The sequence below is a fragment of the Phocoena sinus genome, chromosome 18, assembly GCF_008692025.1.
Source record: "Phocoena sinus isolate mPhoSin1 chromosome 18, mPhoSin1.pri, whole genome shotgun sequence".
In the NCBI taxonomy this organism is placed as follows: Eukaryota; Metazoa; Chordata; class Mammalia; order Artiodactyla; family Phocoenidae; genus Phocoena; species Phocoena sinus.
In genome coordinates, this window is record NC_045780.1 from 79014330 (window position 1) to 79029706 (window position 15377).

The window sequence follows — 15377 nt, forward strand, 5'->3', positions numbered from 1 at the left end:
CACCCAGGACCCCCAACCCCAGAAGGACTGAATTGTTGTCCTGACGCCCGGGGGGGGAAGGGTGGGGCCTGAGTCTGCCCCCCACTCTCCAGGTGTGCGTCGGGGCAGTGGATCTGGGGCTCCAGGGGCCCTATGCTATGAAGTGGGGCCCCGAGGGTCCTCTCTCTGTGGAGCAGGGGTGGCTGTGACCATCGGAGATCTGGGGAAAGGGGGCCCTGTGACCGGAGCAGCTTCTCTTTTCCTGGTCAGCACATTAGACGCCTTTGTTCCGTGCTCTGCCTGTTGGTCATGAGGACCCAGCGTGGACGGTGGGCAGTTACCTGCTCTGTGACACACGTGGCCCCTGGTCAGTGTGGTTCCATGCAGCCTCCACCTCCCGCTCTGTCCGTCTGCTCCCCACACCCCGCCCTGTCTGGCCTGGCCTTTCTGGGATGAGTTTCCTTGTCCTGCAGGAGCAGTGCCCAAGCTCTTGGGTCCCCACAGCATCACTTTTTCCTGCTCCCATAGAAGCAGTCTGGCCGCAGCTTTCCTTCCTGCCTGTGAGTTTGCCCTGGTTCCTTCCTTGCAAACCCATCCACGCACATGTCTAGGTCAGGCTGGCCTCTGCGTCCCATGGACAGACCTTCCCAGACACCTCAGCCGTTTCCCTGGGGGGAGTGTGGAAAGAAGCACCTTCAAGTTAGGGGATGAACAGGTCAGACTTCCCGCTGCAAGGTGAGGGTGCAGGAGAAAGTGTGGCTGTGAGGCTGTGGTCCTTTGATCGCCAGCGTGGACATTATCAGTTCACGAAGGGGAAGTCAGGGGCAGCTACCTGATTGTCGCCTCTGCTCTGTTCCTACAAGGAGCTGCCACCCTTTCAGAAGCAGAACACTTCCTGCAGTGGGCCCTCGAGCAGTGGGGAGGAGGGTCCACTCTGCTCTGGGACATTTGGGACTGAGTCCCAAAGAGCAGGAAAGCCAACTGTTTCCCTCAGAATTGACAGTTCTTTATGGGAACGTGTTCCAGGTTGTCACGGACAGTTTTGCACAGAACCAGGACTGATTTTTAAAAAAGCAGATAAACCCACCTTAGGCGCATGGGTGAGCTGATCACTGCAAGTGAGCGCGGAATTTTCCCTTGAGCTTCCTGGCAGCTGATGCAAAAAGGGGAAGTGTTTAAATGCAAGGTCACGTGCCCAAAAAATGGGCCCTTCTGGAAGGAATTCTGGAGGAAAGCAGTCGCTCGTCTGCGTGCGCTAGGGGCATCGGAGCAGCCAGTAGGTGGCGTCTTCGGAACGTTTTCTTTCCTTTGGAAAATCGGTGCACCTGAAAATGTTGAAAACAGCACTCAATGTCGGCGAGGCCCTTTCAGAGTCGGCTGAGGCATCAGTGTGGTTCCAGCCTTTGCCTGGGCCCCTCCCCCTGTTGTTCCAGGAGAGCCTGTGTGAGGTGGGATCTGACCTGGGCCGAAACTGCCTCAGGACACCAGGCCGCGGGCCGCGGAGCTGCCGTTCCCGTGGGCCTGGGAGGTGGAGGCCCAGGTCTGTGCCGAGGCCGGAAGTGGGCGGCGAGGTGCCCGAGAAGGCCCGGTTTCCTTAGAGTAGCCGCAAGTGGGCACAAATTTGGGAAAGTACCGTCAACGCTCAGCCCTGATGCTTTGGGTCTTTCCCACTCGGGTTTTACGCCGTGAACCTGGTTTTCATCTTTGTGGGAGTTAGAGGAAGCTGCGGGCACTGACCCTCGCCGCGGTCATTACGGTTGGCTTCTTGGAGCACACGGCTGAGAGCCGATGGGAGCTGCAAGGACAGAGAGGACGTGCCGCTTTAGTCACAGTGCTGTCTCGGAGGAGAGACTCGCCTTGAGGTGTCTCCCTGCGGGCCGCACCACTGTGGGTAAGGAGGCGCTTCACAGCCTGAGGAAATCTGGCGGTGGTTCATATTTTTATTACTTTGAATTTCAGGCAACTTGGTTGAAGCCCCTCCTCTGGCCTCCTGCTCCAAGCTCCCGGATTTCCCCAGATCCAAGGAGGACACAGAGTGGGGTGTTCAGGCGTCTGGGTCTTGGCGGGGTCTCGGCCCAAGGAGCCCTGGGGCTGCAGGCCCCCCGCCAGCCACCCGCCCCAGGCCCCGTGGTCTGCGCGGCCGGGGCTCCATCCACTGCGCAACAGGGAGCCTCGCTGGCACCTGCTGGCTGGGGTTTGGGGGCTCTGCCCACCGTCGTCTCTGAGCACTGGGGGAGGGGAGCCTTCCCGCCATCCCCTTGGTGGGCGGGGCAGGGCCACCGTGGCAGCCGGGAGGCACAGCGTTCTCTGGGCTCTGAAGGGGGGTCCCCAGGTGGGGCCGCTGCTTCACGCCCACACAGCTTAGAGATGCACACCTTGAATGGAAGTCCGGGAAGAGACGCGAGGGGCCTTGGACGCAGTGCCTGTGTCTGCACTCCCTCCCCTTCCTGAGACAAGCGTGGCGCCCTCTTGGACTTTATCAGGTGGGACGGGAGGGTATCGTCTGATTAGCACCTCCGGCAAGTCCCGGGCGGAGAGGAGCACGTCCCTGCTGGAGAGCACAGGTGTCTCGCCCACGGAGGTGTATGTCCCTCGCCCGCGGAGGTTCCCCTCGTGCCTGGAACCGAGGCCGGGACAGCTACACGGCCAGAGCCTGTGCGTAAACACGCGGGGCGGGGGGTGGTGGAAGCGCTGGCCCGCGGGCCGGTAGCTGCCCTGTGATGGTGCGTCCTGGCTGCCACGTGAAGCAAAAGTAGAAAGCCGGCTGGTCGCAGGCAGATTCTAGGGAGCGAAGCTCTGCGGGCGGGAGCTGCCGGGGAGCGGTGGCCCCTCAGCCACGGGAGACGGGCAGCTGCCCACATCCCCTCGGAGGAGATGAGAAGCTACTACGTTTACTCTGACTGCTGCTCCTGGCTGCTCTCTGTAGCTGAGGGTGAGCCCTTTGGGGTCACTCCCCGGAGGCGTGAGGGGACGGGGCAGGGACCCGGCCGTGGTGGCAGCGGCTGTGCGGTATGGACGTGGCACGTGCAGGTGTCTTGTGTTGACAAGGGAGGGTGTCTTGGTGGGTCATGTGCACCCTGCATCCCCTCGGCATTCGGAACAGCTCGGGGATGGGGTGTGAGCCCTTCGCCCAGTTATCGTTAGACGACTCTCCCTTTGGCTAATAGCATAAGCTCTGCCAGTCCAAGCCTGGTGCAGCCAGCACCACACCCGTCAGAGCTGCAGCCGGACCTCCTTCAAGCGCCCTTGAAGGACGAAGGTCCATGCAAAACGCAGAACAGAGCAAAGCCGTTAGCTACGCAGTACCGACGAGCCCGTGACAGAGAGGCACGAGCTGGCAGCTCACTTGGACGTCAGCTGCTGGTGCGTCAAGTGCGGTTCAGTGGCAGAGCTGCTTTGTGGCGGGCTTTCCGGGGAGCTGCGACTGCTGGCGAATCCCCCTGGGCCGTCCCGGCAGGACCCGGGCCACGCGCTGGCCACCGGATCTCCTCTGGGCTGAGTCCCGTCCTCTCTGTGGGAGGCACCCTGGGGTCGCCATGACCGGTGGCTCGCTCTTAACCACACGCCTCTCTGGGCCCTTCCCCAGAGGACAGCGGGGACAGGACGGCCGAGGGGCTGCCTGTTCTAGGGGCACAGGCCTGGGGGGCCACCGGGTCTCTGCCTGGGTCTCATGTGGGTGGGATGGAGTCTCTTACCGCCCGCCCCTTCCAGCACTTTCTGGAAACACTTTTGGCACCGAGGGGTGGACACTGCAGCCCCTGGGCAGGGTGGGAGTGCCCAGGACGCAGCCCAGGTCCCCCTGAGCCCGCCAGGCATGAAGTTAATCCGGGCAGTGCAGTTTCTGTTTTGATTCTCTGGCGTTTTCACTTTTGTTGCATGTCCAAATTCCCCTCGGAACTGCTGTTCACGTGACAGTAGCATCCACAGAGCGGGTGCCCTTCTCCCCACATTTGGCTAAAAATACTCAGCTGGTGAATTAAAACTGAGTCAGAGCGGCCATGGGGAAGTGGAACTCGAGCTCCTGGGACCTCAGCGTCTCATGTGGCCCTGAGTCTCAGAAAGCTCCGCTTCCGCCCCGAAGAGCAGAGGCCAGGGGAGGCGGGCTGGGGGCGTATCCGCACCGGCAGCAGGTGTCGCTCAGAGCTGCTGCCCAGCGCCCGTGCACGTCAGACCCGGACGTGGAGGTGGGAGAACGTCCGCCACGAGGGCAGAGGCGCCGTCGGGACCGCCGTCAGGTGGGGCACACCCAGACCGAGCCCTCCCGAGGGCCGCGGGCGTTGGGCAGAGGCGGCTGCTCTCAATAGTCTGCGTCTCGAGGGGCTGTAGGCAGTGAACCGAGGGTGGGAAGCTTCCCCGGGGAGGCGTGCCCAGCGTGGTCCCGCTGGCGCCGCCGTGTTTGCTGTGATTCCCGGGAAGCGTGAGTGATATCAGCGAACAGCCTGGCAGCACGAAGGCTGTTTGCTGCGTGGGCGTGGCTGCTTCTCACCGGGCGCGAGATGCTTTTATGTGCTTTACGTGCTGTGCTGGCTTTTCTTTCCCCAGTGTGGGATGGGGAGCAGAGGAGGTTCAGTACCTGTGGGATGTGGTTCTGCGATATAAAAACACGCATCTAAAACGTACAAAAGAGCACGGAGAAGCGGCGAGGCCTCCTGCTTCGCCTGCGTCTCTGCGGGTGGCCCCAGGAGGGAAGAGGGTTCCGAGCCCCCGGCCCAGCGCAGGAGCCTCCACTCGGGTCTGCCTGGCTCACCTGAGGGCGGCGGCCCCTCTGCATCCTGTCCCCCGGCCCTGGGGCACCCGAGCTGGGTGGGCAGCAGCAGAGATGCCCCCTCCCTGGCCGGCTGGTGCGGGGCACGCGGGACCAGTGAGACTGACGGAACAGGAGCGGGAGGCTGCAGCCCCTTCCGTCCGGTCCGTGCACCGAGGCAGGGCCAGGACGCTCCCTCAGGCCCCCGGTGCCCCTGGCCAGGCGCCTGCACAGGCTCCACCCTGTCCTCTAGCGGGTCCGGCCCCCATGCTCCTCCCCCGAGACTGCCTGTCCCTCCCACGGTCCCCCCCACCCCGCCTCACCATGAATCAGGCATCTCTTCTGAGCCCAAAACAGTTGGCCCAGCGTCTAAGTAATGTTTAGTTATGTCCGGTAGCACAAAGGTAAATGGTGTTTTAAAATAAAACACGTTGGCTTCAGAGAGTTCTTCTTTTGTTAACAGCTTTATTGGAGTAGAATTGCTTTACAAGGTGCGTTAGCTTCTGTACAACAAAGTGCATCAGCCATATGTGTACATATATCCCCACAGCCCCTCCCTCTTGAGCCTCCCTCCCACCCTCCCTATCCCACCCCTCTAGGTGGTCACAAAGCACCAAGCTGATCTCCCTGTGCTATGCGGCTGCTTCCCACTAGCTATCTGTTTCACATTTGGGAGTGTATACATGTCCATGCCACTCTCTCACTTCGTCCCAGCTTACCCTTCCCCCTTCCCGTGTCCTCAAGTCCATTCTCTACATCTGCATCTTTATTCCTACCCTGCCCCTGGGCTCATCAGAACCTTTTTGTTTGTTTTTTAGATTCCATACATATGTGTTAGCATGTGGTATTTGTTTTTCTCTTTCTGACTTACTTCACTCTGTATGACAGTCTCTAGGTCCATCCATCTCACTACAGATAACTCAGTTTCGTTTCTTTTTATGGCTGAGTAATATTCCATTGTGTATATGTGCCACATCTTCTTTATCCATTCATCTGTCGATGGACACTTAGGTTGCTTCCATGTCCTGGCTATTGTAAATAGAGCTGCAGTGAACACTGTGGTACATGACTCTTTTTGAATTATGGCTTTCTCTGGGTATATGCCCAGTAGTGGGATTGCTGGGTCATATGGTAATTCTAGTTTTAGTTTTTTAAGGAACCTCCATTCTGTTCTCCACAGTGGCTTTATCAATTTACATTCCCACCAACAGTGCAGGAGGGTTCCCTCTTCTCCACACCCTCTCCAGCATTTATTGTTTGTAGATTTTTAAAAATTAATTAATTTATTTATTAATTTATTTATTTTTGGCTGCGTTGGGTCTCCGTTGCTGTGCATGGGCTGTCTCCAGTTACGACAAGTGGGCGCCACTCCCCGTTGAGGTGCACAGGCTTCTCATTGCGATGGCCTCTCCTGTTGTGAAGCATGGACTCTAGGCACACAGGCTCAGCAACTGTGGCACATGGGCTCAGTAGCTGTGGCTCACGGGCTCTAGAGCGCAGGCTCAACAGCTAAGGCACACGGGCTCAGTTGCTCCACGGCTTGTGGGATCCTCCGGGACCGGGGCACAAACCCGTGTCCCCTGCATTGGCAGGCGGATTCTTTTTTTTTTTTTTTTTTTTTTTTTTTGGCGGTATGTGGGCCTCTCACTGTTGTGGCCTCTCCCGTTGCGGAGCACAGGCTCCGGACGCACAGGCTCAACGGCCATGGCTCATGGGCCCAGCCACTCTGCGGCATGTGGGATCTTCCCAGACCGGGGCACGAACCCACGTCCCCTGCATCGGCAGGCAGACTCTCAACCACTGCGCCACCAGGGAAGCCCAGCAGGCGGATTCTTAACCACTGTGCCACCAGTGAAGTCCCTATTGTTTGTAGATTTTTTGATGATGGCCACTCTGACCGTTGTGAGGTGATACGTCATTGTGGTTTTGATTTGCATTACTCTAATGATCAGTGATGTTGAGCATCCTTTCGGGTTTTTGTAGGATATCTGTATATCTTCTTTGGAGAAATGTCTATTTAGGTCTTCTGCCCAGTTTTGCATTGGGTTGTTTGTTTTTTTGATACTGAGCTGCATGAGCTGCTTGTATATTTTGGAGATTAGTATTTTGTCAGTTGCTTCATTTGCAAATATTTTCTCGCATTCTAAGGGTTGTCTTTTCATCTTGTTTTTGGTTTCCTTTGCTGTGCAAAAGCTTTTAAGTTTCATTAGGTCCCATTTGTTTATTTTTGTTTTTATTTCCATTTCTCTAGGAGCTGGGTCAAAAAGGATCTTGCTGTGATTTATTTCGTAGAGTGTTCTGCCTATGTTTTCCTCTAAGAGTTTTATAGTGTCTGGCCTTATATTTAGGTCTTTAATCCATTTTGACTTTACTTTTGTGTATGGTGTTAGGAAGTATTCTAATTTCATTCTTTTACATGTAGCTGTCCTGTTTTCCCAGCATGACTTATTGAAGAGGCTGTCTTTTCTCCATCATATATTCTTGCCTCCTTCATCAAAGGTAAGGTGACCATATGTGCATGGGTTTATCTCTGGGCCTTCCATCCAGTTCCGTTGAGCTATATTTCTGTTTTTGTGACAGTACCATACTGTCTTGATTACTGTAGCTTTGTAGTATAGTCTGAAGTCCGGGAGCCTGCTTCCTCCAGCTCTGTTTTTCTTTCTCAAGATTGCTTAGTCTATTTGGGGTCTTTTGTGTTTCCATACAAATTGTGAAATTTTTTGTTCCAGTTCTGTGAAAAATGCCATTGGTGGTTTGATAGGGATTGTATTGAATCTGTAGATTGCTTTGGGTAGTACAGTCATTTTCACAATGTTGATTCTTCCAATCCAAGAACATGGCCTGTCTCTCCGTCTGTTTGTATCATCTTTAATTTCTTTCATCAGTATCTTACAGTTTTCTGCATACAGGTCTTTTGTCTCCTTAGGTAGGTTTATTCCTAGGTATTTTATTCTTTTTGTTGCAATGGTAAAGGGGAGTGTTTTCTTAATTTCTGTTTCAGATTTTTCATCGTCAGTGTATAGGAATGCAAGAGATTTCTGTGCATTAATTTTGTATCCTGCAACTTTACCAAATTCATTGATTAGCTCTAGTAGTTTTCTGGTAACATCTTTAGGATTCTCTGCGCATAGTATCACGTCATCTGCAAAGAGTGAAAGCTTTACTTCGTCTTTTCCGATTTGGATTCATTTCTTTCTCTTTTTTGATTGCTGTGGCTAAAACTTCCAAAACTATGTTGAATAATAGTGGTGAGAGTGGACAACCTTGTCTTGTTCCTGATCTTAGAGGAAATGGTTTCAGTTTTTCACCATTGAAAATGATGTTGGCTGTGGGTTTGTCATATATGGCCTTTATTATGTTGAGGTAAGTTCCCTCTATGCCTACTTTCTGGAGGGTTTTTTAATCATAAATGGATGTTGAATTTCGTTGAAAGCTTTTTCTGCATCTATTGAGATGATCATATGGTCCTTCTCCTTCAGTTTGTTAATATGGTTTATCCCATTGATTGATTAGCATATACTGAAGAATCCTTGCATTCCTGGGATAAACCCCACTTGATCATGGTGTATGATCCTTTTAATGTGCTGTTGGATTCTGTTTGCTAGTATTTTGTTGAGGATTTTTGCATCTATGTTCATCAGTGATATTGGCCTGTAGTTTTCTTTCTTTGTGACATCCTTGTCTGGTTTTGGTATCAAGGTGATGGTGGCCTCGTGGAAGGAATTTGGGAGTGTTCCTCCCTCTGCTATACTTTGGAAGAGTTTGAGAAGGATACGTGTTAGCGCTTCTCTAAATGTTTGATAGAATTCACCTGTGAAGTCATCTGGTCCTGGGCTTTTGTTTGTTGGAAGATTTTTAATCACAGTTTCAATTTCAGTGCTTGTGATTGGTCTGTTCATATTTTCTGTTTCTTCCTGATTCAGTCTTGGCAGGTTGTGCATTTCTAAGAATTTGTCCATTTCTTCCAGGTTGTCCATTTTAGTGGCATAGAGTTGCTTATAGTAATCTCTCATGATCCTTTGTATTTCCGCAGTGTCAGTTGTTACTTCTCCATTTTCATTTCTACTTCTATTGATTTGAGACTTCTCCCTTTTTTTCTTGATGAGTCTGGCTGATGGTTTATCAGTTTTGTTTATCTTCTCCAAGAACCAGCTTTTAGTTTTATTGATCTTTGCTATTGTTTCCTTCATGTCTTTTTCATGTATTTCTGATCTGATCTTTATGATGGCTTTCCTTCTGCTAACCTCAGGGGTTTTTTGTTCTTCTTTCTCTAATTGCTTTATGTGTAAAGTTAGATTGTTTAGTTGAGATTTTTCTTGTTTCTTGAGGTAAAAATAAAAACAGAGTTTTCTAAAGTGCCCACGGTGGCCACCCCGGGAACCGAGGCCCTCCCGCTGCCCCGCATGGCGGCAGAGCTGTGAGCCAACCCGACGGCATTTGTACCACGATTTCCCGAGTCACGTGCGACGGGAAGCTTGTTTTGGAAACAGCTTTAAATGCGTCACGACATCTGCCCCTCCTGAGGGATCTTCCCGTCGCGGCATCTGTCTCCTCCATCCGTTGTCCCCACTCTCGGGACCATCTTCCCCACATGTGGATCCGGTGGGCCCGTGGGCGTCCCCATCTGGTGCCCCCTCGGTTCTCCTAAGCACCCCACCCGGCAGCACCACCCACCTGCTGTCTTCACTTCTGGGATCTGAGTTGCCACCCCCTCGGAACTCTTTCAGCCCTTCAGGCACACACAGCACTGGCTCAGGCTGGTCTGCACCCCACATCCCGGGTAAGGGCCGCCTTCCTCTGTGCCCCGTGGCCAGGGTCCTGCCACCCTGTGAACGGAGGGGATTGTGAGCCCCGGAGGGTGGGTCACCTTGTCCCGACCTCTCCCTAAGGAAACTGAGACCAGCTTGGAGGTCGGATTTAGGATCCAGAATTCCCGAGACCACTGTGGTCCAGCCCAGAAAAGCCCGTGTCACCTCTCTACGTCCTAAATCCCACAACGAAAGCCCCTTTGTGCTTTCCAGGTGGCGGGGAGAATGCTGCTGCCTTTCCTCTGGGGGCAGGAAGGGCCCAGTAAGTCAGGCGTCCCTCCGAGCCCTGGACACCTGCCGTCCACTGGCTGAGCCCCCAGGGTGTCCCGGAGCCATGGGTGTCCTGGACCCATGGGTGTCCAGTGGACGGACCGAGCCTCGCCCTCACGCAGTGACATTGTATTAGCCTCAGGCCCAGCTGTGTTTGCTCTCTGCCCTGCGTCTGCTCCTCTCAGCCACCCCGCAGTTACTGGGGCCCGTGACAGAAGTTGTTGATCTAGCAGGCGGGGCCTGGCCCCCTCCCGGTCCTTCTGTCCAGGTCGCAGCTTGTGCAGAACAAATGGAACATTGTTCCCGCTGCCCTGGAGGGTGGGGAGTGATGGGTGCAGATGGACACTTATCCCAGCCCCGCCCGGAAGGCAGGCGATAGTATCTGCAGCCCTTGTGTCTTGTTTCCAACGGGCAGGAGAGTCTTCCTGTTTAGCTCATGGAGGTGGGCGGGGGCCGCCCAGCCCGGCTCACAGCCCTGCGGGCGGCACGTCTGCTCTGCGGCCCGCGGGAGGGGGTCCTGAGCCCCTCGTGCCGCCTTCCACCCGAGTGGTTAGGTGTCACTGGCTTCCGCTGGCCTCACCTCTGTCCGTCTTTCAGTCCTCGGTTCCCGTAGTCACCACGAGAGACTCTAGGGCACCCCCATGCACGTCACTTTGCAGAATAAAAGTGAGGACTGAGCACTTCCCGCAGCCCTCTCTGGTCCCGCTGTGGGCAGCCCTGAAACGTCAGGGCTCATCCCTGCTGTGATTGGGAAAGGAAAGCATGCGTGCCAGCACACGGGATGCAGACATGCAGTAAGACACAGAATTGAGTGGTGAGCAGAGGAAGGGGCGGCGTGGAGCTGGGGCGGGTGCGGAGGCCCGGCTGGGGCCCTGTGGGGCGCGCCTCCGGGTGCATGCTGTCCTGGAGGGCGACTGGGCACCGGAGTCGGCTTGTAGTCAGGCGGAAGGGAAGCCAGAGAGACAGAGAAGCGGCCTGGCTCTGCCGCAGCCGGGGTGGGTGCGGATGGATCGTCTTTGATGCCCCGGGGACGTGTTCGGCCCTGATTTCACGTGTCCCATCTCGGGCCGCCCACGAAAAGTGGTCAGAGCCCCCGGTGCCCTTGGCACTTGAACCCCACGGGCAAAGGTGAGACAGACAGAGCCGCATCCCGGTGCACGTCCCCGCCAGCCTCGGTCCCCCCATGGCAAGAAGCGCGGGTCGGAGGTGCGCGTGTTCAGAGCCGGCAAGGCGCCTGGCCTGGAGGCTGTGGCCACAGGGGAGGCCCAGGGCACGGAGCGGGGGCCGTCGGCCGAGTGGTTCCAGCTGCAACAGCGACAAGCGACTCAGAGCACGGCCTCGTGGCGGCCTTCCGTGAGTCTGCTGCTGAACCGCGAGCCCACGTCCCCTTCCTCTCAGGCTCGCTGTGAACTCGGGGCCGGGAGGCCGTAAGTCATCTTGGGTTGAGGATGAAGAGACAGCCCTTCCGAGGGTCCGGAGCACGTGGACAGTGCTGAGGACCAGCGTGGGGTGCCCGTGGAGGGTGGGCAGGCTCCACCCGCCTTCCCAGGAGACTAGTCCAGCAGCCAAACAAAACCAGAATCACTGGAAGGCCTCAGGGGCGGGTAAAGGAACTGGGGTGGGGGGGGGGGGGAGGAGCTGCATGCCTGGAGCCTGGGGCCAGGGCTAGACCCCCGATAGACCCTGAGGCAGGACGTGGGGCCGGGGGACAGGTGGGGGCGGTTAGCTCCCGTTTAAGACTGGAGGGCGCCGGCTGCAGACTCGCTAGCTGGATGCGTGGACCGCGGTGCTTGCGGGAGCCGAGAGGTTGCCTGGGGACGAGCTGCCTCGAGCCCTCTGCCCGGTGGCCGCCCACCTTCCTTGCGGGTCCCGCACACCTTTCTCGGTTCTCACTGCTGCAGCCACGGCTGGAGCTCGTGCGGGAGCCGGGGGGCGCGGATGGCCGGCCGCGAGGACCGCCGCTCAGGCCAGCTGCTCAGGCCTGCCCGTCGCTCCAAGAAAGCTGCTGCTTACCCTGTGACCGTGGGTGACCTGGGGGACAGGGATGACGCGTTCGGCTTAGGAGAGCTGGGTGGACGGGGCTGCAGGAGACAAGAAACAGGGCGGAGCACTGGGAGCACCTTAATCTAAGGGGCAGCAGCTGGGGGTGGGAAGGACCCGGGCTGCAAGGATCACGGGGCCTTAGAAGGACAGTGAGGACACGAGAGGGGGACAGGGAGGGGGACAGGGAGAGGGACAGGGGCCAACTAGGCCTGGGGGCCTGGAGAGGACTGAAGAGCGCTGTGTCCAATTTCCCTGCTGCCTGAGGCTTTGCTGCTCAGGGACACCTGCCTCACAGGTTGCCATGACGATGAAACAGGACCAGGTGGCAAGGGTGGCCTCAGCAAACAAGGGCACGCCTGTGAGTGAGGGATGGTCCCTCCCACATTATCACCAGCGGGTCGTGGCTGGAGAGGGCGGCGGCTTGGTCCTGATTTCTGCACAGTCCAGGGAGCGCAGTCTTGCCCACGAGGAGATTGTCCTTGGTTAGCTTGTCTTGCATCCCTGGGCAAGGAAGAATTAATACCAAGTGTCTGTAACTATTTACAGGACCAGCTAGGCGGGAGGTTGGGGAGCAGCCGGGGTGCACCCTGTGTGCTCAGAGCATGACGCCGCCTATACCGTGTGCTAAATATATGCATGTGACCCAGAACGCTGCGTTTGCTCAAATATGCCCTGTTCACGTTGCATTCCGTGCCTGCGTGTCCTTCCAGCTAAGGGAGCCCCTGTAGGGTCACGGGGGAAGCTGGACCGCCCTTCGCAGCAGGTTTCTCCGGGGAACAGAGGTCCTGCCCCTGCCCGCTGCCTTTCTCTCAGGGCGTCCGCCTGGGGCCCGTGGTCGGCAGCCTCTGGCCTCCGGTTCCTGTCCGACAGTCAGGCCTCCTTCCCCGGATTCACTGCACCCTCTCCTGCCCGCTGGTTCTTTCCCCATCTTGCGCGCTGGTCGCCTGCCTGTACTGCTGGGCGGAGCCGCATAAAATTGCCTTCTTTCTAGGTTGAAGAGGTTTGAATATCCACAAACTCACCAAACCCTGCACCTGGGAGAGCGTTTACATCTTAAGCAAACACCCTCCTGGCCCAGCGGCCGGCCCTGGAGCCAGGTCCTGAGTGAGCTCACAGGCCTGGGACGCAGCCAACTCTGCAGAAGTAACCAGTGTCAGCCCATCGGGGCTGAGGTCACGAACCCCCCCACCCCCAGCTGGACACGCCCACCAGCCCGAGAGCCGAATGTCAGTGGCATCCGTGTGTGACTCTGGGCTCCGGCTCAGCTGTCCCCCAGTGTGACTTGTCATCCCTGGCCCAGGGCCTGTCCTTGAGGCTCTGTGGGGCATCAGCTACTGAGCCATCCCCAGAGACTGCGAGAAATGTCTGCGTGCCCTTTGGCCCCAGCTGGCCCGCACGCCCTTCCTCACTCCGTGCATGGCCCACTCTTGAGAGCACAGCATCGGGTGGACGTGAAAACCGGGGGCCGAAGCGATGGTCCTAGAGCCGCCAGCACAGCGAGAGGAAAACCCCGGTGGCTTCCAGGTCTGTGGTGGAGCCTGTGGTCAAGGGCCACATGGGGAGTGGGTGGGCACACAGGGACTGACGCGGAGGCCCGAGGCCGAGGAGAGCCATGCGAGTGTGGACCTGTGGCCCGGAAGCCACCCCGAGGGCCTCTGGGGCTGCGGAGAGCCAGTGGGGGGAGGTGACTGCAGAGGGAGCGGCCTCCTCTTCACTCCTCTCCCGCCGGAGATCACGTTCCTTTCGTCACGCACCTGCCCTGGGCTGCCGGAGGTGTAGCAGGGGGCTCGGCCCTGGGGGGCGGCGGCAGACAGACGCTGAGGTGCAGACACGGGCACCCGAGCGCCGTGGATGTGGGAACAGGGCTGGCGGCGTGCCGACATGTCAGTGGTGCCAGTGCCTCTCGGCTCTCTGGTCTTCGGGGCAGAGAGACCAGGAGCTGATCAACCGTGTGCCGTTTGTCCTGATGCTCCCCTGGCCATGGGCCCTGGGGGAAGAGCAGCCCCCGGCCTCCTCTGACCCCTCCCACCCGACCCCACGCCTCAATGGCCGAGGCCGCACGTTTCCTGGATGAACAGATCACGTGCCTTTAGAGGGAAAACCTACAAACCAGTGGCTCTCTTTTTAAACTCCGAGTCGGGGATCCGGAGCGGACCGGTTTTAAAGGAGAGCGCGTGCTTGTTTTGTGCACGCTGAAGCGCGGTGCCTGCTGGCTGGTTCTGCACAAGCACAGGGCGGGCGTTAGGACTCCACCCTCCAGACCTGTGGGCCTCGCACCTCACCTCGGAGGCCACGCAACCCAGCAGTGGGCCGGGCACGCATCTCACGTTCAAGCACAGCCTGGAGAGGAAACGTTGGGGCTGGAGAAGGGCGCCCGCAGCTGAGCCTGTGAACCCAGAGCTCCCGGCCCAGCAGCTGGCTGAGGAGTGTAGCGACCTGCCTGAGACAGTGGCCTGGAGGCCGGGCCTTCAGCCTTGACTCGGTCGGTCGGGAAGAAAGGACAGTGGGAGCAGGCGAGGCTGGACGTACCCCAGGCGTGCGCCACGACCTCCTGGTAAGAGCATGTCGGGCCTGAAGACTCCTTTCTCAGAACGGTCACCTCTCAGGCTGTCGGTCACCCGCTCGGCAGGTGTCCACCACCATGCTGGATGCCCGAGGTGTCCCTGGGGCAGGAGGGGGCCGTTGTGGTCTCCGCGTCTCCGAGTGGTCAGAGGCCAGCCACCCTGAGCGTGATTCTGGAGGCCGTGCTCGGGGCAAGGACCCGCCTGAAGTGTGAGCCGCAGGCCGCGTGTCGGGGGATGTGAGCGAGGGCTGCCCAGGGAGGAGCTGGGCCGGCTCGTCCACAGAGGGCCTTGACCACCACGCTGGGAGCTGCCCCCCGATCTGCAGGAACGTCCGTGGTCCCAGCCCCCGGGCGGAGGATGTGAGAGCTGTGCTCGCGGGACTCGTGTCCCAGCACCAGCGGGAGGCCGCAGAGGAGCTGTTCAAGGAAGACGTGGGAACCATCCAGCAAAGGCCAGGTCAGGCCCGGGACCACGTGACACACAACGGGAGCGCGGACGGGGCGCGCGTTGGCTGTGCCGTGACCGGTGCCCCCAGTGGCGAGAGCAGCTGGACTCCACAGCCTCCCCTGGGGTGAGCGGCCCGGGGCCCAGGCTGGGGGAGGTCACATCTGCCTCATTCCCACGATGGAGAGGACGGAGCCCTCGCTGCCCGTGGATGCACAGCCACAGGCAGTCCTGGTCCAGCCCGAGGGCCGTCCTCTCCAGGTGGGTCGGCTCCAGGCTGGGCTCAGCCCCTCGGGTCCTTCCTGCTGGAGATCTGGTCCTTGGGGGGCGGCCTGGCCTCCCCCTCCCCCGGGAGCGCCACCTGCAGAACCAAACTCTGCGTTTTAACGAGCTCCCCCGGGGGCGCCCCCTCGCCTGCGGCGGCCCCCCCCACCACGTCCCATTTTCCTTGTTCTCAGACACACACACACACACACACACACACACACACACACACACACACACACACACACACACACACGCCCG

The 15377-nt window shown here is 58.0% G+C and overlaps 1 protein-coding gene across 8 annotated transcripts in view; it reads left to right on the forward strand.

Moving 5' to 3' along the window:
• The window catches only part of MCF2L (MCF.2 cell line derived transforming sequence like), a 123336-nt gene that overhangs the window by 47529 nt on the left and 60430 nt on the right, over window positions 1-15377 (forward strand). The gene's annotated exons all lie outside the window — the stretch shown is intronic.